Genomic DNA, 26,926 nt, shown 5'->3' on the forward strand with positions numbered 1-26,926 from the left:
CAGGGTTCTGGACAGTCACAGAACACATGGAACGTCTTCTATATTGAGGGAATTTATTGTGATGACCAGTCTGTAGTCCAGCCCCCCAACAGTGGTCAGCTGTGAACTGGAAATCCAAGAATCTAGTGGTTGCTCAGTCCCACAAGCCTAGTTGTTTCAGCTGGTCTTCTGTAGAAGGAGATTCTGACAGATGTGCTGGCAAGTAATTGCAAGCAGCAAAGAAGAGTGAATCTTCCTTCTGCCAATAACCTTATGTTGGTCTCCAGCAGGTGTGGCCCAGATTAAAGGTGTGTACCACCACGCCTGGATCTGGGATTTATTTTGTCTGAGGTTGACCTTGAACTCAGAGATCTCCATGCCTTAGTCCCCTGGAATTAAAGGCATGTACTACCTTGCCTGGGCCTAAGCTTTTCATAGATACTATGCTTCAAGTTCTCCATGCCAAGATCCGGGTCAGAAACTTGTGTCTTGCAGCCTCTAGATTTGGATCACAGGTCAGCCCTGCAATTCTGGATTGTAGTTCATTCCAGATATAGTGAAGTTGACAACCAGGAAGAGTCATTACAATTTCTAAAAGTATTTCAGGAAAAAAGTCCAGGGGCTAAAGAGACAGCTCTGTTAAGAGCACATACTGCTCCTCCAGAGGACCCGAGTTCTGTCCCCAGGACCCACATCAGCAGGCCTACAACTGCCTCCTGCACCAGCTCCAAAGGGATCCAATGCCTCAGCTTCCATGGCCACCTGGATTTACCCCACATAGACACACACACACACAGACACACACACACACAGACACACACACACACACAGACACACACACACACAGACACACAGACACACACACACACACAGACACACAGAGACACAGACACACAGACACACACATACACACATACACACACACACAGACACAGACACACAGACACACACATACACATACACACAGACACACACATACACATACACACACATACACACAGACACACACACACACACACACACATACACACATACACAGACACACACAGACACACACATAAAATTTAAAACAAAACCCAGTCCCTCACAGGCCTTGTTGGTGAGGGACCCTGAGCAATGATTAACTAGGCTGTCCACTACTAGACAACAGTAGACACAAGGATCACAGAGGACATAGCAATAAGAGTCTGCCCAACCTGCATAGACAGCCTGTGTGGCACTAACTATTTACTTAAAAAGTACAGCTCAGAAGCTATAATCCCTGAAGTGAAGTATCCCAGAAATCCCACATCTCTGCTTCCTGTTTGTGGCTCAAGATGTGAGCTCTCAGCTGCTACTCCAGTCAGCTTGCCTGCTGCTTATTTCCCTGCTAAGATGGACTCTTATTCCTCTGGACCATAAGTTAAATAAAGCCTTCCTTTTTGTTAAAGTTTTTTTCAAGACAGGGCTTCTCTGTGTAGCCCTGGTTGTCCTGGAACTCACTCTGTAAACCAGGCTGGCCTCAAACTCAGAAATCCACCTGCCTCTGCCTCCCAAGTGCTGGGATTAAAGTTGTGAGCCACCACTGCCTGGCTAAAGCCTTCCTTCTGTAAATTCCTTTGGTTGTGGTGTTTTATTGCAGCATCAGAAAAGTAACTAATACACTACATGCTGAGACTCAGTCTTAATCACTAAAATAGGAATAAATAATAAGTGGTATGATGTTCAAAAGAGATAAACTTATTCACACATACTTCACATATATAGGTATAAAATTATATTCACTGGAATGCTGTTATATTCTTTACATTTTTCACTATTCTCAAGAATTCCATGTATCTATATAATGAAATATGATCACATGCAACCCCTCATGTCCTTCCATACCCCTCCCCAAGTGCACACCCACTCTTAATTTTATGTCTTGAACTGGAAACTTCTGGATTCTTGGGAAAGTCAGTATGTCAAATAATGCTTTGCTGGGGCACAAAGATGAAGGGCAGTTTTCCTGAAGCAGAAGCAGACACAGGTGAAGGATGTTTTGCTATAGCAAATAGGTGAAAGGATGTGTGGTGAAGGCATATAAATATGACCCCACAGATGGGGCAGTGAGAGCACTGGTTGGCTTTGCTCCACCTCACTACTCTTTGCTAACGACAAACATGTATTGGTTCACCTTACATTGCGCTGCTGAGCTCCACTTGTCATGATGCCTTAGAGAAACTTGCCAAAGAACCTCTCATGAGGTTCCTGTGGCTTCTTGACATTTCTGTGATCCAGCCCATTGACAAGCTTTGCTGCAGCTTCTTCTGGGTTGAACTGCCCTTGCTGGTTCATGTGTGGTGACAGCTGAGAGAACTGGACTGCAGCTGCTTATTTGATTCATATTTGGTGTTTGCTACTACACTGAATTGCTGATATTCTGACAACAAAGATTGGACTCGCCCCCAAAGAACTATTTCTAAACAAGTCTACTCCCCCCATGTCCTAGTAACTTTTCTTTTCTACTACCTCTGGTGGGTGGTGGGCAAGAGGACATGTTGAAGGTTTATTAAAGTAGGTTGGGAAAAATTTATAATTTATGCCTATGATGTCTCTCTTGGAAAGAATTGCTACTGTATACTCCTCTTTGTGTCTATTTGGTGTTCTTTATGTGTGTGATGTATTGCGTGCATGAGAGAGAGAGAAAGAGAAAGAGAGAGAAAGAGAAAGAGAAAGAGAGAGAGAGAGAAGAGAGAGTGTGTGTGTGCATATGTTCATTACTTATGGAAGAGAGAAGAACTGGGGTTACAAACACTTGTGAGCATCCCATGTGGTTACTGGAAACTAAACTCAAGTTCTCTGCAAGAGCAGCAAGTGCTTTTAACCACTGAGCCATCTACACTCTTAACATAACTATTAAGTTTGAAGTTTAAAGCCATACTACAGATACTGGCCATTTGTCTACACCAGAGTTAAAATGATGTGGTCATAATATTTGTTGCCTGGCATTAACATATTAGTTTGTGTTCATGTTTGTTAAAATTCACCTTTTTCCCAATTCTTAATTTTGCAGTAGTACATCAGTTCAGAAAGATGACAATGTGGTTTGATGATGTATAAAAGTCATATTGAGAGTTACACAATTCTTTTTTTTGGGGGGGGGGGGGTTCGAGACAAGGTTTCTCTGTATAGCACTTGCTGACCTAGAACTCATTATGTAGACCAGGCTGGCCTTGAACTCAGAAATTTGCCTGCCTCTGTCTCCCAAGTGCTGGGACTAAAGGCGGGCACCACCACCGCCCGGCATAGAGTTACACAATTCTTAGCATGTGTAAGCTCAAATAAGTTCCAGAAAGGCTGTAGTAGCTAATATTGGTTGTCATTTTGACTGTGCCTAGAATCAACTAAAATACAAAGCACTGGTCACTCCTGTGAGGCATTGTCTTGACGAGATTATCTGAAACTGGAAGACCCACCCTAAATGTGGTTGGCACCTTCTGATAGGAGCCCAGATAACAGGGAGAAGAAGAAGGAAACTGCTTTTGGCTTGCTTGCCCTCACTCTCACTGGCAAATTCTCTCTTGCAGTTGCAGTTAGAACCAGCTTCCTCAGGACTCCAAGACAGCAGTTCTCCAATACCCTTCAGTGGGAAACTGGTTCTACTGAGTTCCAGCATTATGGACTGAGGAAGTACCAGATACTCAGCCTCTCCAGTGTGAGACAACCATTTTCAGATTATCCAAACCACATCCTGCAAGAACCATCCTAATAGACCCATGAATTTCTGAGCATGCATGCACACACACACACACACACACACACACACACATATGTGCACACAGACAAACATGTATACACACACACTCTCCAAGTAATACACCAAAGTTCTGGAAGCCACTAAACAAGGCAGACCACCTGTAGGAGACAGCTGATTTTAATGTCAACTTGCTATGAATTGGAATCATATGAATAGGGATCCTCAATTAAAGATTTGTCCCTTGTGCCTTCATTACTGTGGGGAGGCCCACCCAAGTGTAGGTGGGTAGCTTCTGGAAGCAGCCAGCCCAGATAAAGAAGAGTCAAAGAGTCCAGTCTTTTGCTCACCGGACCTTCCCTCTTGCCACTGGCTAATTGATAGAAGAATCAGGCTTGCACTGTTGGCTGAGGACCAGTAGCTCTCCGGGAAGCTCTCCGGGGGCCCTCCAGGATTTCAGCTGGCAAACTGGGACTACTGAGGTACCCAAGTCGATGGACTGAGTCATCACCAGGCTTTCAAGCTCTCCAGTGAGAACCGGCCACTGTGGAAGCTCTGCTAAGGCTGTGGATTGAGTAACTAACTACTGGGCTGTTGACCTTTCAGGTGAGGTAGCCATTGAAACTATTTCAGTGTAACACTATCAGTTCCGTTCCTCTGGAGAACACTGACTAACACAGCAGGCAGGAAAACCTCCCTATGAGGCTGCTAAGAAATTCTGTCTTCCTGACTAGCACTTTATCTCCCAGAGACAATGATCTAGAAGAGCAGAGGGAGCCACAGTGCCTCAGTGAACTAGTGCCTAAGGTTTCCTTCTACCACTTTTTAAAAAAAGTTTCATTTATTTTATGTGTATGGGTGTTTTGCCTGTGTGCACGTAAGCCACCACACGTCACTACACAAGACCTTCCAAATCTACTGAAGTTTGCTCAAACACGATGCTCAGTATAAAGGCTGCACCTCTCTGCTCTGTGCAACTGCAACAAAATCTGGCCTGCAGGATGCGAACATCAAACTATGGCAACTCACGGAAATAAAGATGCTGATACCAGCAGTTCCCATCTTAGCAGTTACCATGGTGACAAGAGGCATCAACAGCTGTTTAAAGGAGCTGTCTTTGAAATAACACATCTTATTAGCCACATGATACCAAATATAATTGAAATCATGGAGAATTTTTTACTTAAAATTACTGAATAAAGTGATTAAGTTAGTAATATTTTAGTTAAAATTAATAAAAGTTAATAAAGTTATATTAAGATATAACACTCTTCTTGGGTTTGGGATTTTCTTTTTTTTTTTTTCCGCTTATGTTGTCCCATTTAGTTATTTTTAAAAACAGATTATGAAAGAGTACACCCATGCCACTGTGTGGACCCATGCCTCTGTGTGGACAGGATCAGTTCCTCCTCCTGTCACGTGAGTCCGGGAGTCAAAATCAGGTGGTGAGGCTTGGTGGCAGGTGCCTTTAACCACCGAGCCACCTCTCTGGACCTCACACTGAATTCTTAGCAAGCTCCTATGAGGTACTTAAGATTTTCTCCCCCTGGGCTATCGAGATCCAAGAGCTTAGTAATCTGCTGAAGGCCACACAGCTACTGAGCTGGCATGCAGATAAACAGAGATGATAACCTCTTAGATAAGGAAGATCCATGTTTTTTTCTTTCTCCCAAAGCTGCCTTGATGATAACGTGTGAGTGCTACTTCAAGCTGATTATTAACTGTATCAACCCCTTACTAGACTTGACCCAGGGCAGTCCAACATAACACCCACGATGCTCCATCTCTCCACAGCACTAATTACATACAGCCTGAGATTAGAGTTCAGAAAGAGCTTGTCTCCCCCCACCCCATGCCCTGTTCTCCAGCACACATCAGTACCTAGAACACTGCCCATCATGGAACCAGTAGCAATTAACATTTGTTGAATTAAATTAATGGAAATATGAAAAGGGCGAGGGGGAAAGGTACTAAAATAAACATTCGTCTAAATATTACAGTCTAAAAGAAAGAAGCTGAAAAGATCAAGGTGGAACTTAAGAAATAAACAAATATGGCTTGGCATGGTGGCTCACATGTTTGATCCCAACACACCCAAGGCAGAGGCAGGAGAGTCTCTGAGTGTGAGGCCAGCCTGGTCTACATAGTCCGTACCAGGCCAGCCAAGGTTACAGAGTAAGACCCTGTTTCAATGAACATCAAAACAACAACAACAACAACAACAACAACAACAAAACCAAAATGGAAATAACCAAGTGATTATTTGGGGCATGATGCACTTGTTTCTCTGCTATACCCAGCCGAGCAGTCAGCAGCGATGCAGGTCTTCAGGGAGAGAAATGTACTTCTACAGCTCTCGAGTCCGTCACCAGCCCGCTCATGTTCATACGCTGGCTTAAAGTTCTGTGATTATTTTCTGGAGAACATCACTGAAGAACATTTAACTGAAGAAGCATGTTTGGCCGAGGCCATCAGACGTGAGCCTAAGTTGGGCGGGTGAATGACAGTATTTGCAGAACTGCAGCCATACTGATTTCTTCTGCCAATCACACCTGCAATGGCACTCCTGTCGTATGGCACTGTGGAACTACAGCAAGAGACTGCACACCAGACAACTAAGAGTACTTCCTTCTGCCAGCACAGTCTTCTCAACGCAGGTAAGTGCCCCAGCATCTCCTAACAGGAGCAGAGACTCCCAAATGAATCTAGAACATCTCGCCATGGACATATTCCTAGGACCATCTAACAAGGTTTTTCTTCAAAATAAGTTTATTTTAAGCCGAGGGTGGGGTGCAGCTCAGTGGTAAAGCATTTGCCTAGCATGTGTGACACCCCAATCTCCATCCTCAACACTGCCCCTCAAAAGAGTTAGCCTGAATTTGAAAAAGTTTGATGCTAGTACACAAGAGGACAGGTGACTGACGAACGGATTCACACACACACACACACACACACACACACACACACACAAATTGATTAGGTTAAGAATCAAGTCCAAGCACATATAGGAATTTAGTCTGCGTTACGGTTGACATTCCAAAAGCACCAGTAAGTGGTACCGACAGAACAGGCTCCCAGAAGAAGCACAGCTGTGTACTCTTCACACCACACTGGCCCAAGCAGCACCAAATACTGAACAAAAGAAAAGAAAGCACACAGCTAACAGAACGCCAGGGCCATAAGATGGAGGAGAAAGTTTATCATAATGTAGAAATGTAAGTACAGACAGAGTGAATGACCACAGCGGGCTGAACCGGGGCAAACAGTGTTTACTCGCTGCCAGACTTGGGTACTGAAAAACACAAGGGACACAACACGATAACCCACAACAAGATGTGCAGAGCTGACAGACAGACAGACAGACAAGTCACAGGAAGCACACGTGGCTCTTCAACACGTACACTCTTCAAGTGCCTTTCATATAGGACAACGAATCATCACACCATTTTCCCTGGCAGATGGCAAAGGGGCAGACAGTTAGCTAGGACGCGACCCTGGCTGGTGACAGTGTGCGGAAGCTGACCTCCCATTTCTCGTAGCTCATACGCATATGGTAAGAAGGCCCATGCTGGCTTCAGGCATTCTCTGTGGACAGTGTGCGCAGCGTCCCTGCCCACATCATGGCAATCCTACCCAGGTGTGTGAACGAAGGGCTCTCAAACTGGGCAGAAGGTGGACTTCCTTTCCTCGTGCCCTCTTTCGAACATGCTGAATTTTATATGCTGTCATATATTACTCTACAAACTATAATTGTATGTGTCCATGTCTGGCATTTTTTATAAAGGAACAACAACAACAAAATCCAACGTGAAACAGGGTCTCATCGTGTAGCCCAAGCTGGTCTTGAACCTGTGATTCTCTGCTTCTGCCTCCAGAGTAGCTGGAATAATCAGCCTATGCCCACAGCACCTGGCAAATAAAAGCATTTATCTGCCCTCCTTTTTGTCAAGATGGCACAGAGACGGAAAGCCAATCATTATGAAATAGAGAATAGACTCCAGTCTAACAACAGATTCAGAGACTCTCCTAGGGACAAGATGAATTGGACAGACTGATGGACACTTCCCTAGATCCTAAGCAAGTTACAGATTTCTCTGAACTAATCAACAGCCAAGAAACACCTGTGCCCTGTGTCCCTCATCTCCCACTGGAGGGAAAAAAATCAAAACTATTTGAGAAGGATTGGGAGGTGTGGCTTGTTGGCATGGGTGTGGCTTGTTGGCGTGGGTGTGGCTTGTTGGAGTAGGTGTGGCTTGTTGAAGTAGGTGTGGTCTTGTTGGGAGGAAGTGTGTCACTTGGTGTGGGTTGAGGTTTCAAAAGCCCAAACTCAGCCAGGTTCAGTCTCTCTTTCAGCCTTTCAAATCTGGGTGTAGAACTGTCAACTATCCCTCCGGCGCCATGTTTGCCTGCACGCTCCCATGCTTCCTGCCATGATGATAATGGACTAAACCTCTGAAACTACAATCAAGCCTCCCATTAAATGCTTTCCTTTGTAAGAGTTGCCGTGTTCACAGTGTCTCTTCACAGACATAGGAGACCAAGTAAGACACTAAGGGCTGGGGAGATGACTCCTTTAATGAAGTCTTGTTCCGTGAGGACCTGACTTCAGTCACTTAAGAGCCAGGCATAGCCTCAAGCATTTGTAACCCTGGCACTTGGGGCTGAGGTGTGGGTGAGAAGTGACACTCCGGTTGCTGAATTAGTGAGCTCCAGATTCAATAAGGGACCATGTTTCCAAAAACAAGAAGCAGGGGCTAGAAAGTGAGCCCAGCAGATAAGAGTTCTCACCAGTTTAAGCTGATTCAGTCTCAGATTCAGCTCCCAGTGCCAGCACAACAGTTTACCACCATTCACAACTCCAGTTCCAGGGGACACTGTACCCTCTTCTGGCCTCTGCAGGCACCAGGCACACAGGTAGTGCACAAACATACATACAGACAAAACACTCATACACATAAAATAAAAAAAAAAATCTTAAAATATAAACAACTGGGCTGGAGAGATGGCTCAGTGGGTAAGAGCACTGACTGCTCTTCCAAAGGTCATGAGTTCAAATCCCAGCATCCACATAATGGCTCACAATCATCCGTAAAGAGATCTGATGCCCTCTTGTGGTGTGTCTGAAGACAGCTACAGTGTATTTTCATATAATAAATAGATAAATCTTTTTTTAAAAAAAATAAACAACAAAGTGAAAAGCAGCCAAAGTGACACTTGATGTCATCCTCTGGCCTTCAGATCATGTACACGTGTTCTCTCTCTCTCTCTCTCTCTCTCTCTCTCTCTCTCTCTCTCTCTCTCATACAAAGTCAGCAGCTGGAGGCAAAAGGACAGAAACAGAGGACAGCAGCACCACCAAGAAGGGAACTTAAAAAGGAACACTCAATTATTTAAGCATAGTCCTGACGTGTGTGACAGATGAGGAAGACACGGTGCTTAGTGAAGGGACAAAGGAGAGAGCTGCAGTCCCTTTGAGAGAGGATTCTCTCAATGTCAACACGTCAGGGGAACAACTGGAAAATCCCCAAATATCATCTTAGTGATCTGGAGTATTCCCACTGTCAGAGTACATATGTGTGCAGGTGCAGGCCTGGTGACGTGTGCAGTGGTGTTTGTAACAGTCACAAAGCAAGAATCTAGTGTCCATCATAGGACACTGGCAAAATGAGAAACAAACAAGAGAAATCAGTCATCAAAACTAGCCAGAGCCAGACACCTCTAATCCCAGCCCTTGAGAGGCGGAAGCAGGCAGATGTCTGAGAGTCCCAGGCCAGTCAATACACTAAGTCCCAGGACAGCTGGAGCTATAGAGAGAGACCCTGTCTCAAAAAATATAGGACAAAACCAGCAACAGCACACCAGTCAGAGCCTGATGTCTTGGTGGGAGGAGCCTCAGTGGTCTGTAGACAGCCAGGGCCACACTGAGAGAGAGCCAGTCTCAGAACGAGAGGAAAAGGAAAAAGCCCAGGATGTGTGAGGCCCTGTGTCTGATTGCTACCACTGTAAGATGTTATTTATTTACATATTTTATTTATTTAGTGTTTTGTTTTGTTTCTAGATAGAGCTTACCATGTAGCCAGCTGCCTACATACTGACCACAAATGTGTAATAGTGTTATATGAGCAATTTTTCTATAAAAAGGGATCTAGAGTACACACAGAAAGAGATCTGAAAGAACAGAAATGTGGGCTGATGAGATGGCTCTGGGAGGCACTTGTCACCAAAGCTGAGGACCTGAGTTCGATCCTCAGAACCTATATGATGGAAGGAGACTCTACAAGTTGTCCGACTCCAGACATGTGCTGTGCACCCACAAACACATAACACATGCAATTCATAAGTAAATGCAAAAAAAAAATAGAAGCAAAACAGACAAAAACTGGGAGGAGGTTTGTGACTTTCATCCCCAAGCAAGAATGTCTTTTCCTTTTCTCTTGAGATGGAGTCTTTCCTAGACTGTTTTCAAATTCCTAGGCCCAGATGATCCTCTTGGCTCAATCTCCCAAGTAGCTTCAGACTAGAGATGATAGCACCACTCCACTCTGTGGAGGAAGGGTGCTGAAGTGGAGCTTGGAGCCCAGGGTTTGCACACACTACACCAACACTCAGCCCTCAACCCTGTGAGAGTCACTTCTTGAATAAGACATTAAATTCAGAAAACAGAGTCTTTCAATAAATGATATTTTTAAAATAGAAGTGATGAAATGAACATGTTCTTCTTGACCATGAACTTACACAGTTATTTGCATGCACACATACACACACATGCATATGCATGCACGCACATACACATGCATATTAATGCATACACACACATGCATACATACACATATACACACATATATGTACACATACATTCATACATACCCACACACTCACACACACATACTTGCTGATACATTCATACACAACCATACATACACTTGAAAAAAGATAAACAAGGAACATATATATACTTGTACATACACATATATGTACACACATGTACAGACACATGCACACATACATGCATTCACATACAGTCATAGATACCTACAAACAAATACACATACACGTCCATGCATGCACAGAGAAACAAACTCATATACACATGCATACATACATGTGTTCATGCACATTCATTTATATTTATTCAAATACACGTACATACCTATGCACACACACTCACACACACACACATAAACACATGTACACACACTTGCACACACATAAACCCCGACGCATACACACATGCACACACACACACCCCTTACTTGACAGACATTGTGCTGAACATTCAGTATTTCCCTTTAGGTACTGTTCCTTCTCTCCGATACAGTTTATTAATGAATCTGCTGTTCATGTGCATAAACCCACTTAGAGTTTGAAAACAACACAGTATGATAGTCTCACTGTCACCACAGTCTCTGACCTAGGCTCAGCGCAGAACCTATCTTTCATTTGGGATTCTTATTAAACACCACTTCAGCTCCTTTCTGAAATTATCAAACTCTGGATGTGGACTGAGGAGTCCTCGTAGCTGTCACAATGACTGCACTCTCTACCATAGCACAGCCATCTCTCTCTCTCTCTCTCTCTCTCTCTCTCTCTCTCTCTCTATTTTGCATATAATATAGTTTATTTAGGGTGGGGGGGGAGTTATGAGAGTAGTAGAGGTAGAAAAAGGCAGAGAGAAGGAGATTGTAGAGAAGTAGAGGTCGGCCATGACCACGTGGAGGGGGGAGGGGAGAGAGAAGCAAGAGGGCAACAGGCAAGGGGGGGCAAGAGTAAATGAGCAAGGCCCTAGCACAGCTCCTGTTTAATCAGTGCACAGCACGGTTCTCATCACTCCTTTTTCTTTATTTTAAGCCAATGTGCAAAACCAGCAAAGGTGTATGCACATATTAACGGGGCATGGTTAACGGACAGACAATGGTAAAGGGTCCCACAGTGGATCATTGTGCTTCGGTATGGTTTCTTTAGGACGCCATCACACTCTCCCAAGAGCAAAGTACAGAAAAGAAATTAAATGACTGATTGTCTTAAAGTTACATAAATCAGTGAAAGAAGCCACAGTCTCCTCTGCAGGGCTGAGAGCCATTTCACACCACTCCCCACTGAGGTGAGCCGTAGGGCTCTGAAGGCTGCCCCTCAGCACTGAGGAGAACAGAGCAGCTGCTTCCAGGACGCTGAAGCTTATAAAATGCTCCCCACTCCACAGGTGAGGCCAGCTCTGCCCACAGTCCTTAGACATTTCTGTGCGACTTTACTCTCCTTGACTCAGTCATTAGAAAGTAAGAGAACTGGCCTGAGGTATGTAGTTCTGCAGTAAGCCACGTGCAAATCCCTACCTTTGATTCCCGACTGCCAGAGAGAGAGAGGAAGAAAGGAAGGAAGGAAGGAAGGAAGGAAGGAAGGAAGGAAGGAAGGAAGGAAGGAAGGAAGGAAGGAAGGAAGGAAGGAAGGAAAAAGGTTGGATTAACTGTAAAGGGGAAGCCATGATCAAAGCTGATCTTCAAAACCACTGGGCTGCCTGCCCCTCTGGGCTTCCAAGGACAGTGTGGACAGGCAGGGCTCACCTCTGAAACCTCTTGTAAGTTCAAACCACTGCAATGTGAGATGAGGGACATTATATATATATATAATATATTCTTTGTTTACAATCCAAATGATTTCCCCTTTCCCAGTTCTCCCCTCCCCATATGTCCCATAAGCCTTTTTCTCTCCACCCATTCTCCAATCACCTCCCTCTTTTTTCTCTGTCCTGGTACTCCCCTACAATGCTGGATCAAGCCTTTCCAGGATCAGAACCCTCTCTTTACTTCTTCATGGGAGTCATTTGTTATGCTAATTGTGCCTTGGGTATTCAGAGCTTCTGGGCTAATTAATATCCACTTATCAGAGATTACATTCCATGTGTATTCTTTTGTAATTGGGTTACCTCACTTAGGATGATATTTTCCAGTTCCAACCATTTGCCTAAGATGGGGGACATTTCACTGGAAAACTTGCCTGATCTTTTAAATAAAATTTATTCATTCTCAAAATGTCCACGTTTCAAAGGACAAATGTATATACCGAAATCCAGGATGGTCCCAGACTAGAAGAGAGAGAGAGATGATTAATAAAGAGTAACACTGAGCACAGGGTCAAAGGAACCTGACAGACCCTAAAGCAACCACCAGAAAACATCTCAGATGAGGAGGCCCAGCGATGCATCCTTTTAATCCAGCACTTGGGAAGCAGAGGCAGGTGGATTTCTAGGCGTTCAGCTCTACATAAGACACTCTGCTCAAGCCATGGCTCCATGGCGAGGCTCTGTCTCAAAAAAAACGCAAATATAAAGTAAATGCCTCATAGTTACAAATGTGACTCAAACCAACGAAAACCAGCCTCAGAAAAAACGAAGATGTATATTTTAAAATGAAAGTTTTATGACTAAAGCATGCAGTAACCAAGTTCTAACGATGATCCACGGACAGACAGAATGAGGAGCCACAGGAAATGATCAATAAACATGAAGGTAAGTCCTTGGACCTCAGCCACCATGAGCAACAGAAGCTGATGAAAGAGGGAGGCAAGAAGGAAGGAAAGAACGGCCTTGAGGACTGGGACCAGAAGGAGGATCTGACATTTGACATCAGGGCCCACTAATGAGAAGACAAGGAGATCAGAGCCCTTACGAACCCAGAATACAGAAAATAAAACATCCCAGGTCTGACAAAAAAGATAACTCTAAACATCAAAATGCCTAAGCAGAAGCCAAAGCCCCAAAGAGGTCCAGGACGAGATAGATCAGAGCTGAATAAAAAGGGGAAGAAGAACCAGACACAGCTGGGACAACTCCTGCTTGAACTATGGGAAGAAACAAAGAATTGGTGGAGGACAGTCAGCAGAAACTGCGACATTTTTCAAATGTGGAAAGAAAAGACCAGTCAAGCCAGAGCCCTAAGAGCTTGTGAAAGCATCCATTAGGAACCAATGAAAAATCCAGGCTGTCTGAGCTAAGGGAAAACAGAGAGCAGGTCGCCAGAAGGCCTGCCCTAAAAGAAAGGGGGGGCTCCAGGGAGGACGCAGTGCTGGCTTGTACCCCTGCCTACACCCAAAAACACAATACAGAGTATATCCACAATCTAATCTCTTACCTCGGGATTTCCAAATGGCATTTAACCCCCGAAGCAAAAAAAAAAGAAAGAAAAATCACAACTCTGATGTGCTTCTAAACTCATGTATAGGGTTATAAATGGAGAAGGAAAGAGAAGTGACGTTCTCGCACATCCCTAGACACAGCAACTACTAATAATGCTGTGTAATGAGTTCATCAAAAATAACTCAGACATGTCCTAGAGAGATGGTTCAATGGTTTAAGAACACTGACTGCTTTTTCAGAGGACCCAGGTTTGAGTCCAGCAACCATATGTGTCAGTCTGTGTACCAGACTCTATCCTCAGAACTCTGGCTCAGCAGGAGCATTGAAGCGAAGGGGAGAGGGTTGTGTTGTGCAGAGTCAGTGCAGGGCTCCTCTAGGAAGCAAGATGTAGAGGAGCTTCCAGCAGTGCCAGCTTCGGGAGAGCGCTCTCGTCCCCAGAAGTGTTAGACAACAGATGCTCTCAGGCAGTAGAGTGGCACACACCTTTATTCCTTCCAGATAGGATCTTTCTTTCTTTCTTTCTTCTTTCTTTCTTTCTTTCTCTCTCTCTCTCTCTCTCTCTCTCTCTCTCTCTCTCTCTCTCTCTCTCTCTCTCTCTCTCTCTCTCTCTCTTTCTTTCTTTCTTTTTTTTGGATTTGTTTTTTTCGAGACAGGGTTTCTCTGTGTAGCCCTGGCTGTCCTGGAACTCACTCTGTAGACCAGGCTGGCCTCGAACTCAGAAATCCGCCTGCCTCTGCCTCCCAGAGTGCTTGGATTACTGGCATGCACCACCAATGCCCGCCTAGGATCTCATATACTCTTTGGGGGGAGGCTGGGGTCTTACAGCAGGTGCTTTCTATTGGCTAGGTCTAAGATGTTAGGGATGCCTCATCTGCATGTAGAAGAACTTGGGGCGCTGCCCCTAAATGACTGATGGCCATGATCCTTTGGGGGGGTGTCTGTGGTCACATGACAAGGCCCGTTGGGAAGCAGGTGAAGCTCCTACCATCCTTCCAGAGGCTCTGAGGCTTCCAACCTGCTCAACCTTACCAAGTTTCCTGGCACAATCTACTGCCCCACACACAGGGATGCTCACAACCCCCTGTAACTCTAGGACCAGGGGACGTGTTGCTCTCTTCTGGTCTCTGCAGGCACCGCACTCACACACACACAGTGCACAGCTATTCATACAGGCAAAACACCTATACACATAAAATTTTAAAATGTCTAAACTTTTTTTTAAAAAGTTTTAAAAGCAATTTTAAACCTGGCACTAGGGAGGCAGAGACTGGCAGGTCTCTGAGTTTGAGGGCAGCCTGATTAACATAGAGAGTTCCAGGACACCCAGAGCTACATAATGATACTCTGTCTCAAAACAAACAAAAACCCCAAATAGTTCATAGGAAGGCAAGGAAAAGAAAATAGGCATTAAAATGGAAATCCAAGAACAAAGATTTAAATGAAAAGATAGGGTAGAGCGGGAAGCACTGAACTGTGAACATAAAGCAGATTTAAAAACATGTTTAGTCAAATGCTACCCTTTCCCCATACATGTAAACTAAACTTAAATTCTGTATATGGATATGTGGGTGAGTTTGTGAAGCATGAACTAGAAAGTGGATCATGAAAGAAGGGAGAGCTCCTAAGGGAGGTGCAAAAGAGCAAGGGTAGTTATGTAAAATATGTAGTAAGAAAGCAGAGAAGGAAGCAGCCGGGGTGGGGCTGGGCGCACGCTGAGAAAAGGGAATGTCGAAAACAAAGTGTAACAGTGTAACGGTACACACGGCCAAAGATGCTGCGGAAAACTCTGCTTGCTAACCTAAACAATTTAAAAAGGAAAGGAAAAAAACTGTAAGAAAGTCAGTTTAAACATCAGAGAGTGAGTGAAAATAAAGAATGGTCAGTTGTATCTGCATTATTCATGAAGAAAGCAGGGTAGCTAAGTTGATAACTAGCAAAATAGACTTCAAAGAAAAGTCCCAGAATCCCCCTACAGCTTGTGTGGGGCGCAGTACAGAACATTCCACACAGATATGCTCTCCTTAAAGAGGCAAAAGACCGGAGTCTCCAACAGTAATACCAGCCCCACCTCGAGAATCTAGAAAGAAAGTAAAATAAACTCAAAGCAAATGGAAGAAAATACTAAAATAAATGAATGAAATTGAAGAACAGAAAATCAAGGAGTTAAAGTGCCAGTTCTTTGATGATCAGTAAAATTGAAAAACATCTAAAAGAGAAAAGAGATAAGGGTTACCATTACCAGAAAGAAAATCACTCTAAGGCCTCTATATGAAAGACAGGAGAGCGGAGCAACCGACTTGTGTCTCAATTTGATGACTTGGATGGAACAGTCTAGTTCCAGAAAAAACAAATGACTGCCTCACCCAACAGGGAAAAGGCCATTTGGAAAGTTCTATAACTATCTTAAGACATTGAGAGTGTAATTTAAAAGCTCAAAAATAGAAACATTAACCTTAAATTTTTACAAATGATACATTAGGTAATTATGCCCCTTCCCTAACAAATAAAAACAACAGTAAATAATTCTGTATTATTATTAAATACACCAAGATGTTTTGTATAATACATATATGTGTATATATATGTATATTCAGAAAACAAGAATTTTATTAGGACACTAATTTCTTGAAAATATTTTAATTCCCCATTAAAGAAATCTCTGAGTCAAGAGATTCATTGAGGAAATTCTACCATGTTTAAAGTAGAATTCACTATCTACTGGAAATTCTTGAGACAACAGAAGAGAACAGAACAAGTGATTCTTGTTTTGCAGGCAGTGCCCCATTTTACTGGTACTGGATAAGAACCATACAAAAATGAAAATGTAAATAGGCCTCACAGATAAAACACAAAACTCCACAGTCCCATTACAGACTATCAGCAAATGCAAGCGATACATCATAATAACATACTGGGCTTACTCTAGAAATGAAGAGTTGTGTCAGTATTTAAAGATCCATAGATATAATCTCCTATATAAATGTGTTAAACATGGTAACTGACATGGTCACCTCAATCAATGCAGAAAAGGCACTTGAGGGACCACAGGGGTGTGGCCCAGTGGTAGATAGAAAATGTACTTGGCATGAACAAGGTCCTGGTTTATTTCCACGGTCCACCGCAACACACACACTAATAAGACAATACACAAGGACCAGGGTTCCCAGCACCCACATGGTAGCTCATAATCATCTGTAACTTAAGTTCCAAGAGATCTGATGCCTTCTTCTGGGCTCCTAGGGCACTGTCTATATGTAGTGCATTTATGTATAGGCAAAACACCCATTCACATAAAATAAAAATAAATACAATTTTTAAAGACAAAAACAAGACAAAATTATTATAACATTTAGCCTGCAGCAAGGTCTGGCCAGTTTCTAAGTGGGCGTGGCCATTCTGCAGCAGAAGCACCTGGGGTACAGGGGAAGACAGCTCATCTCCCTAGTAGTCCCTGCTTTTCATCCCTGCTCCTGACTGTGATCTGGGGACCGGCAGGTCTAGCCTTGGAAACAAGCTGAAGCCAATTGCAGAACTGGAGTCTAGAGTACCAGTCAAGTCTATCTCTCAGCCAGTAGACCTAATAGAACTGAAAATTTAAAGGTCGGGCCAGTGAAAGTCAGAGGGCACAGTGACTACTCATGATGGACCTCAAGGGGAGCTGGGCCAGATCTCTCTTCAGCTGAGACCGGGGCTTCTACTGCACTGACCTAGCAGTCACCACTTGGCAAATGTAAGATCGGCCCCCATGGACAAGGTGAATCCTCAGACCTAGCAGAAAGGCCAGAGTGAGAAAAAGTAGACGTCGCTGGGATAGTAACAGATAGTAACCTGGACAGAAACCAGAGTCTTCCGTCCTTAAGAACAATCCAGAAAGAAGCCACTGTCATTACCAAGATCTGAAGTTCATGACCAAGACAGTAAACGTAGCTTCTGTTTTACTGATGTCAACTGCATTTGACCAGTCCACCCTGGAAGCACAAACAGCTGCTGTCAATGCCCTCTTCTACATCCACCAATCCCAGGCTTTCTGTTATCTTACACCAAGCATGCAATGTGGGGAAGTAAGTTCTGAGAAAAAGGTGGGGGGATCCTAGGGGTTGGGGATCATAGGGAAAGACCACCAGGAAGACTTGAATCTAGTCACGAAGAGGAGAGCTTCTGGGTCAGTGGTGGAGGTAGAGGATACAGGCCTCTGCACAGAGCCTTGAGGACCCGTCAGAATGCAAACCAGAGTCACTGTGTGCAAGGGACACAACATCCACACCTGGTACGGGCTGCACACAGCCACATCACACCTGCGGTTTAAGAAAGTCCTATCAGGACTTAGGAAGACAGCTCAGACAGGGGCGTGCCTGATCCCAGGATCCATGCCAGGAGTGATGCCAGACCTGGAGAAGGAGGGATTGGAGCGGGGGATCCTCAGTATTCACTGGGAAGCCTACCCAATGTGTACACACACACACACACACACACACACACACACACGCACCTGTACACACAGAAACATTCATACACATAAAAGATTCTCATATCAGAGAGACATCTGGCATGTGAAGTCACATGAACTAGTATCTAAATAACCAAAAGGCCCTGAACATATCTTAAGAGATTGATTTTGATAGACTGCTAAGTATAAACAAATAACCCCCCCCAATTTTTATTCATCAATGAGTTAAATCACTGATTAGGTCCAAGCCTTTCTGTCTCTGAAAATTCTTGTACCACTACACCCTAACCACTGTTAACCTAAGCATCTCTTGATCTTATCGAATTGGTCATCAAGAATAATCAAGCCGGGCGGTGGTGGTGCACACCTGTAATCCCAGCACTTGGGAGGCAGAGGCAGGCGGATTTCTGAGTTCGAGGCCAGCCTGGTCTACAGAGTGAGTCCAGGACAGCCAGGGCTACACAGAGAAACCCTGTCTCAAAAAAAAAAAAAAACAAGAATAATCATATATACATGTTCAAAATGGACCAAATACTTACATGTAGGAGCTAGTGGTGTATACTTTCAAACCAAGCACTTGAGAGACAGAGCCAAGTCTCTATGAGTTCAAAGCCAACCTAGTCTAATATAGGAATTTCAGGCCAGAGCAGGCAGTGGTACCTCCTGAGGCCTTGCTCAGAAAGGGAGGGGGAGGCAAGCAGAGAGAGAATCAAAAGACAACTAACTAGAAATGGAAAATCATTTGTAAATTATGCAATTCGTGAGGGTTTACTATCTATAATATATAAAGAGGTTCTACAATCCAACAACATCAAAAGCCAACAGGAATACAGTTTTCTATCAAAGATATATAAATGTCCAATAAAGGTATGAGAAAAATGCAGAAGTACACATTAAAGCCACAATGAGGCAGGTGTGGTAGTGTGCATCTATAATCCCAGCTATCCTGTTGGTGAGAGGACCAACAATTTGAGGCCAGCCTGGCATTTATAGTGAGACCCCATTTCAAAAGAAAACAAGGGAGGGAAGAAACAACACACCTGTCTGTACCTCAGTGCTGCATACCCCGTAGCATGCTGGGAATGTCAAGGCTTTGCAAAAACCAGAACAACTGCCCTTCACTACTAGCAGACTGCAAAATGATACAGCCACATTGCAAATGTGCCCCCAGGTCTTCAAGTGGTTGAACACAGAGTTCCCATCTGACCTGGCCACTGCACTCAAGGTAGAGACCCGGAAACAGGCGACCACACCTACATCTAAGAACATGAGCATTTACAGCAGTACTATTCATGTCTTCCAACTGATAGTGGGTTAATAACATGCGGCATATTCATACATGAGGGCTGAGGCCGCAGCTCAGTGATAGATGCTAGAATATTACCTCCCTGTATGAAGTAACAGCACGCTGCTACATGCTACAGTGCAGATGAACCCTGAAATTACTCAACCAAGTGAAAGAAGCCAGTCAGAAGAGAATATAAATTCGATTCCATGTATAGGAAGTGTGCAGAGTAAGGAATCTACGGAATGGAAGGAGGAGCAGCTTTCTGGGGCTGCGCATAGTGGGACGCAGACGTATCCGTTTGCTGGGTGGCCATAGTGAGGTACCAAAGCCTTGGGGACTAGGGCAATGAAGATGCATTTTCTCTTAGCTCTGGAAGCTAGAAGCCTGACATGAAGGTGTCTGCCAGCTAGCTTCTTCAGAGAGCAATGAGGGAATTCTCAGGCCCCCTTTCATGGCTTGCATGTATATAAGCTGTATGTATACACACATAAACATACAAAATATGAAACCAAAAGAGGGGTGGAGCCCCTCACGGACACAGGTGGCTGCCATTTTATTCCCCAGTTTTCCTGTGAGGCAGTGTCTTCTCCCTAGTGGTCAGCTCATCTTCCCTCTGTACATGCCTGTATCCCCATTTGAACTCACTCATTCTGGCCAATTCCTGTGCCCAAAGCAAAATCTACTTTCAAGAGGGGAAGGGAGGAGAGAGAGGGACAGAGGCGAGAAGGAAGAAAAAAAGGAAAGGTAGAGAGGGGGAGGGAGAAGGGAGGAGGAGAGGCGAGGACAGAAGGAGAAGGGGAGGGAGAATGAGGTGATAACTCAGTCAAATGCTCCCTGTGCAAGCATGAAGACCTGAGTTTGATTCCCAAGCCTACACACAAAGGTGAAAGTACAGGCTGGAGAGATGGCTCAGTGTCTTAGTGAACAGACACCACAACCAAGGCAACTCTTATAAGAACACCATTTAATTGGGGCTGGCTTACAGGTTCTGAGGTTCAGTCCATCATCATCAAGACAGGAACATGGCAGCATCCAGACATGCATGGTGCAAGAGTAGTTGAGAGTTCTACAACTTCATATGAAGGCAGCTAGGAGGAGGGCTTTAAAGCCCACAGTAACACATTTCCTCCAACAAGGCCATACCTACTCCAACAAGGCCACACCCACTCCAACAAGGCCACATTTCCAAATAGTGTCACTCCCTGGGCCAACCATACTCGGTGAGAGGCTAACAGAAAATACTGCTCTTGCAGAGGGCCCAGCGCCCATGGTGGCTCACAATCATAATTCTGTTCCCAGAGGGATCAGATGCCACCTTCTAACCTCTGAGGCACCAGGCATGCACATGGTATGGATATATGCATGCAGGCAAAGCATTCATACACATAAAACAATTAACTCTAAAACACAATTTTAAAATGTCAAGCATAGTGGCTCTTGTTTACAATTCTAGTGTTGGGGAGATAGAAGGATTCTTGGGGATTCCTGGCCAGCCCGCCCAGTCTAATCAAAGAACCTCAGGCCAGTGAGAGATGTTGTCTGGGGCAGTTGGCAGTGGGCAACAAGGCAAACAGCACTTGAGGAATAATACCTGAGGCTGACCTGTACAAGTGTCTAGACTCTCTCTCTCTCTGTGTGTGTGTGTGTGTGTGTACATCTGTATATACACATGTGTATAGAAAACACACACACACACACACACACACGGAGAATCATGACATGGACACAAGTTATAGTCATTTCAATGTCTGTTTTCCCCATAAGATTCTGAGCAAATGAGGCTGCACCCAAGCTGTCCGCTTGAACCCTGCTCTGGAGAATCAGTTCAGTAGAGGGATGGCAAGCCAGCCCAGAGATTTGCCACAGCAGGATCCCTCAATCATCTGTATGTGCAGAAGGACAGAGTTAGAAGGAGAAAGGGCCATGTATGGCAGTCCACACTTTAGCCCCAGCACTCAAGTTACAGAGGCAGGTGGATTTCTATGAGTTCTAGGCTACCCTGACCTAAATAGCAAACTCTAGGTCAGCTGGGGGGCATAGTGAGACCCCAGAGAGAGGGGACTGGGTAGTGATGAAGAGGAGGAAGGGGAACAGGAAGAGGAGGAGGAGGAGGAGGAGGAGGAGAAAAAGAAGAAGAAGAACAAGAACAGGAAGAACAAGAAGGGGGCTGGAGAGATGGCTCAGTGGGTAAGAGCATCGACTGTTCTTCCAAAAAAGGTCATGAGTTCAAATCCTAGCACCCACATGGTTGCTCACAACCATCCGAAAAGAGAAAAGACATCTGATGCTTTCTTCTGGTGTCTGAAGACAGTTACAGTGTACTCACATATAATAAATAAATAAACCTTAACAAAAAGGACAAGAACAGAAGAAGAAAAAGAAGAAGAGGAGGAGAAGAAGGAGAAGAAGAAGAAGGAAAAGGAGGAGGAGGAGGAGAAGAAGGAGAAGGAGGAGGAGGAGGAGGAGGAGAAGGAGAAGGAGAAGAAGGAGAAGAAGGAGAAGAAGGAGAAGAAGGAGAAGAAGGAGAAGAAGGAGAAGAAGGAGAAGAAGGAGAAGAAGGAGAAGAAGGAGAAGAAGGAGAAGAAGGAGAAAGCAGGATCCTACGGCTATACTACTTTCCAAAGCAAAAATTAGGAAGAAAACATGTCCAAACTCCCACAGGTGCCTCCCAATGCCTGGCCAAAGGCAGCTGACAATGTTTATAGGAGAAAGAGAGGGAAAGGCGGTAGGGAGGGGAGGAAGGAAGAAAGTAAAAGGGAGAGAGGGAGAGTGGGGAGAGAGAAGTGGATGGAGCAGAGAATCTGGGGGTGCAGAGCTTATTACTTCACATTGTCTTACTTCTCTGTATCCCCAGTGCCTGCCACACTGAGTGTGGCTGAGCGGCTATGGAAAGAAGAAGTTGGGTACTGAGATAGCTAAAAATTTCTATGGAAATACGTGAACGGCACTGCCAGACGGGGGGGGGGGGGGGGGGGGGTGAGTGTGGAATGAGTAACCTGCCCTGGTTACAGACTCACTGAGAGGCAACAAGAACAGATGAACATGGACAGAGACCACGAAGCTAAGCAAACAATGAGAAATCAAAGGATGACAAGACAGGAACTAGGCAGCTGCCACGGTAGGATGGTGCTGCACAAGAAGGGCCCCAGGGCCACACAGGCCCAGTCTCAGCAGGCCATCTTAGCAGCTCAGCGATGAGGAGATGTGGAGACATTAAAAAAAAAAAAAAAAAAAAAAAAGGGGGGGGGGCTGCTGGCCAGAACGAGCAGCATTCCATCACTAAAAAAACACAGCCAAGCTAGACCGGGAGACAGAGGAGCTGCATCACGGCAGGGTGACCCTGGAGGTGGGCAAAGCGATCCAGCGGGGCCGGCAGGGCAAAGGCCTGACACAGAAGGACCTGGCCACGACAATCAGTGAGAGCTGCAAGTGATCGCAGACTATGAAAGTGGACGAGCCATTCCGAATAACCAAGTTTGGGCAAAACAGCTCCAGAGGCCGAGGGAAAGACATCCGGAAGCCGACAAAGAAGGGGCTGAAGGCGAAATGAACACAAAACCCGGAAGCCAGTGGTTCCGGAAGCCAGTGGTTCCAGAAGCCAGTGGTTCCGGAAGCCAGTGGTTCCAGCTGAGCTCTTCGGGCTGGTCCCCCAGAACCACCTGCACTGCTGTGGGTCTCCTCACATGGTCAAACGGAACATGGGAGTCAGGCATGTGTGACCCCTCAACCATAACTGCTGTCAAACACAGAAAAACCTTACAAAGTGAGATGGAGGAAGATGAGAAGGTGGAGGAGGAGTAGACAGGGACATTACAAACTGAGGCTGCCAGCCATGAGACCAGTAAGTTCTACCCAGCATCTTGTAGCTCCTTGAGAGGTGGTTATGAAACTCCCCTCTTTTATTAGAATACTGTACCATAATATATGTCCTGCTGTCAAATATTTTGCCATTTCTGGAATGAAACCCATGTCGTCCAGGTTTCTTGCCCTTTGATATTGAGGATCCTGGGGCACACATAGTCTGGAAACTTCCCCGAGGCTTACTTTTATGGGCTTTGGCTCTTCCTACCAGGCTTACTGCTATACCATAAATCAGTTACAATGCTTTTGTGTTTTCTTATGCTGTGACACATTTTAACAGCAGAAGGGCAGACTCAAATACTTAAGCCTAAGTGTCAGGATCATGTGTCCCAGTCTTTGTTACAGTCTCACTTTTGACAACTTACTGTCTATCTCCTTTGCATCTAACACAATCCCCCTCACCAGACCACACAACCCCGAGAAACCCTGAACTCACCATTCAGCCACACTGGATCCTGCAGGCAAAGCACACAGAGGCCCTGCCCCATCCCCCAGGATTCTCCTCAGCTCTTGGACGGACGGAAGGACACTGTCTCTGGCATGCCCTGCTCCCATTCCCTACCTTTTCAGCCTTGTACTCACCCTGTCCCAGGTTCTCATCCTCTTTGTAACCGACCAACTCTCTCTCATCTGTCTCCTGATTTAGCTTGAGTATTTGTGTCTTATCCTTTGCATTGGTCTGACACCATATAGTGGGCATTTACTATGTATTTATTAGCAGAGTATTACAGGGTTTAAACATCCCTGGCACAAAAATCCAAAATCCAAACTCTCTTTTTTTTGAGTGCTGGCATGATACCACTCATGGAAAATCCCAAGCTTGATCTTATGAGACACATCACAGTCAATACGCAGACACACTAAGACTGTAGAAAACCATCTTCAGGTGGTAAATACAAGGTATGCATGAAACATACATGAATTGCAAGACTTAGTTCCTGCCATCAAGATGGCTCCTATATGTGCACCTATTTCAGCATTAAAAGCATTTCGGGTAAGGGTTTCTCAAACTGTAAATAACCTTGACCTCAACAACAGAAGAGGAAAAATCCTAGTGTGCTCTCGGGGGCAGGTAGCATGGTGCCACCACCTGGAGAATAAGGTGGCACGCCTGGCTACAGTAACACAGCTGTCCCTTAGGATCCACAGAGGACCCCACCTCGACATCCCCACTACACACATACCAAGATTCACAGGTGCTAAAGACCTCATGTGAAATGGAGTCCAATTACTGCCCATCCCTGATACGATGCAATGCTGTGGAGCCGGTGTTTTGTTTCACGAATAAACCAAGGAGAAACAGCTATACATCCTTAGTACAAATAGGATGTCTTAAGGGTTTGTAGTTTTGGATTTGGGGGTTTGGTTTGTTGTTGTTTTGGGTTTTGTTTTTCAACCACAATCGGTTGAACCTTTGACTACAGAACCCATGGACACAGAAGTGTAAACTGCAGGTGTACTTCATAACAAGGCAATACTGCTCTTCTGTCTAAATCCCAGAGCAATTCCCCCACAAATCCCTATGAGGATGGTGTAGCTTCACAGCATCCTTTGTGGGACCTGGGGATGGGAGCAAACTGAATGTCTACCCACAGGAGAGCACCAGGCACAGGAACCTGGCAACCCCAAAGCCACAGGAGAGGCTGGGGAAAGACAGCAGGCATGGTGGAGAACAGCAGAAGAACTGGGACTAAGTCTTCAACATTACACCTGTTATACAATTACAGATGGGCTTTTTAAAATTAAAAGTATGGTAGAGCATGCTTGTAATCCTGGACCTTGATATGCTGAGGCAGGAGGATTACAAATTCAAGGCAAGTCTGGGTTACATAATTGAGCTTCAGACCAACTTGAGCTATGAGCTACATAGTGAGAACGTGTGTATGTGTATGTGTGTGTGCATGAATGTGTATGCGTGTGTGTTAAAAATAAAAAAAAATGCACATAGAACGGTACCCTTTTAAGTATATATGCAACAAAAATGTATACATGAAATACATTAGAGTTGGCTGGGTACAGGGGGGGGTGGGTAAGGACAGGGCAGCTGGATAAAATGAAATAAAGAAGTTGAATAAGCATATGAACCAATGAATGAAGAAACTAGCAAAATGAGAGGAAAAACGCTAAGACCAAGAATATGATTCATTCCACTTCCCATGGTGAGTGTGAGTCATTCTGTTTGCCAAGTCTACAGTCTGAAATCCCAGGGGTACAGTCTGTAACTAAACACCCAGAACAGTGAGACAGGAAGTCAAGTTGATATTAATCCCATCAAAGGTCAGATGGCAAAGGGTTCCTCCCATTCTGCAGGCTGACTCTTCGGTCTGTTAATTCTTTTGCTATGCAGAATTGGGGGAAGGGGGGTCTCTCTATATTGAAAGGATCTCTCTATGTAGCCCTGGCTACCCTGAAACTTTCTATGTAGACCAGACAGACCTTAAACTCACAGAGATCTGCCTGCCTTTGCCTCCCAGTGTAAAGGTATGTGCCAGCGAGCCCAGCTAAAATTTTAATTTTGTGCAATCTCATTTGTCAATCCTTGGGCTGTTAGAGTCCTATTCAAAGGATCACTGAAGGCCTGGGTGGTGTTACAGGCCTTCTATCCCAGAACTTTGGAGGCAGAGGCAAGTGGATCTCTGTGAGTTCAAGATCAGCTTGGTCTACACAGCAAATTCCAAGCCAGCCAGGACTACAAAGTGAGACCCTGTCTAAAAAAAATTTTTTTTAAAAAAAGAAAGTTTCAGGTCTTTTGATGCATTCTGAGTTTACTTTTATACAAACTGAGAGAAGGGGCATAGTTTTGGGCTTCTGGGTATGGATATACAGTTTCCCAGCACTATTGGGAAAACGCTGTCTTTCCAGAACATATATAATATATATGTACCCAACTTATTAGGTATAGAAAACTCAAACACTTAAACCCAGAAGGGTGAATAACCCACCTGGAAATGGGTAAATTAAGCAGACATGTTTGAATTCAAGAGAATAAGAACACAAAGCAATAAATACAGGGTAAATGTTCATCATCTTCCCAAATACCTATAATTTGTATTTTATCCACTATTAGTGTAAGAGACTGCGCATGTGACGTGAACATGTGCACACAGTGCGCACGTCAGAGGACAGCTTTGCGGACTTTGTTTTCCTCTTCTTTTGTAGGTTCTGGGGATCCAACTCAAACATCAGGCTTATGCAGCCAGCGCCTTTCCCTGCAGAGCCACCTAGTCTGGCCATGCTCATCAACTTTAGCCCTGAAGCCTCTCATCCCAGTCAGAATGGTCATCACCAGAGAAACAAAAAAAATAACAAATGTCAGCACAGATGTGAAGTGATAGAGGCCTGTACAGAACACTATGGGACTGTAATTTAGAGCAAATGCTTTGGAAGTTAGTGTAGAGCGTCAGGAACGATGACGTGACCCTTCTCTACCACTCCTGATGGAATCAAAATCAACATTCAGTATAAACATCTGCAGATCCATGCTCATAGGGTCACTCGTCAAATCAT

The 26,926-nt window shown here is 44.7% G+C and overlaps 1 protein-coding gene and 1 pseudogene across 7 annotated transcripts in view; one reads left to right on the top strand and one right to left on the bottom strand.

Moving 5' to 3' along the window:
• The window catches only part of Specc1 (sperm antigen with calponin homology and coiled-coil domains 1), a 271,073-nt gene that overhangs the window by 231,232 nt on the left and 12,915 nt on the right, over nucleotides 1-26,926 (bottom strand). The gene's annotated exons all lie outside the window — the stretch shown is intronic.
• Nucleotides 22,466-23,108, top strand: LOC127694982 (endothelial differentiation-related factor 1-like; annotated as a pseudogene).

This window comes from Apodemus sylvaticus, chromosome 10 (genome assembly GCF_947179515.1).
Source record: "Apodemus sylvaticus chromosome 10, mApoSyl1.1, whole genome shotgun sequence".
Classification (NCBI taxonomy): domain Eukaryota; kingdom Metazoa; phylum Chordata; class Mammalia; order Rodentia; family Muridae; genus Apodemus; species Apodemus sylvaticus.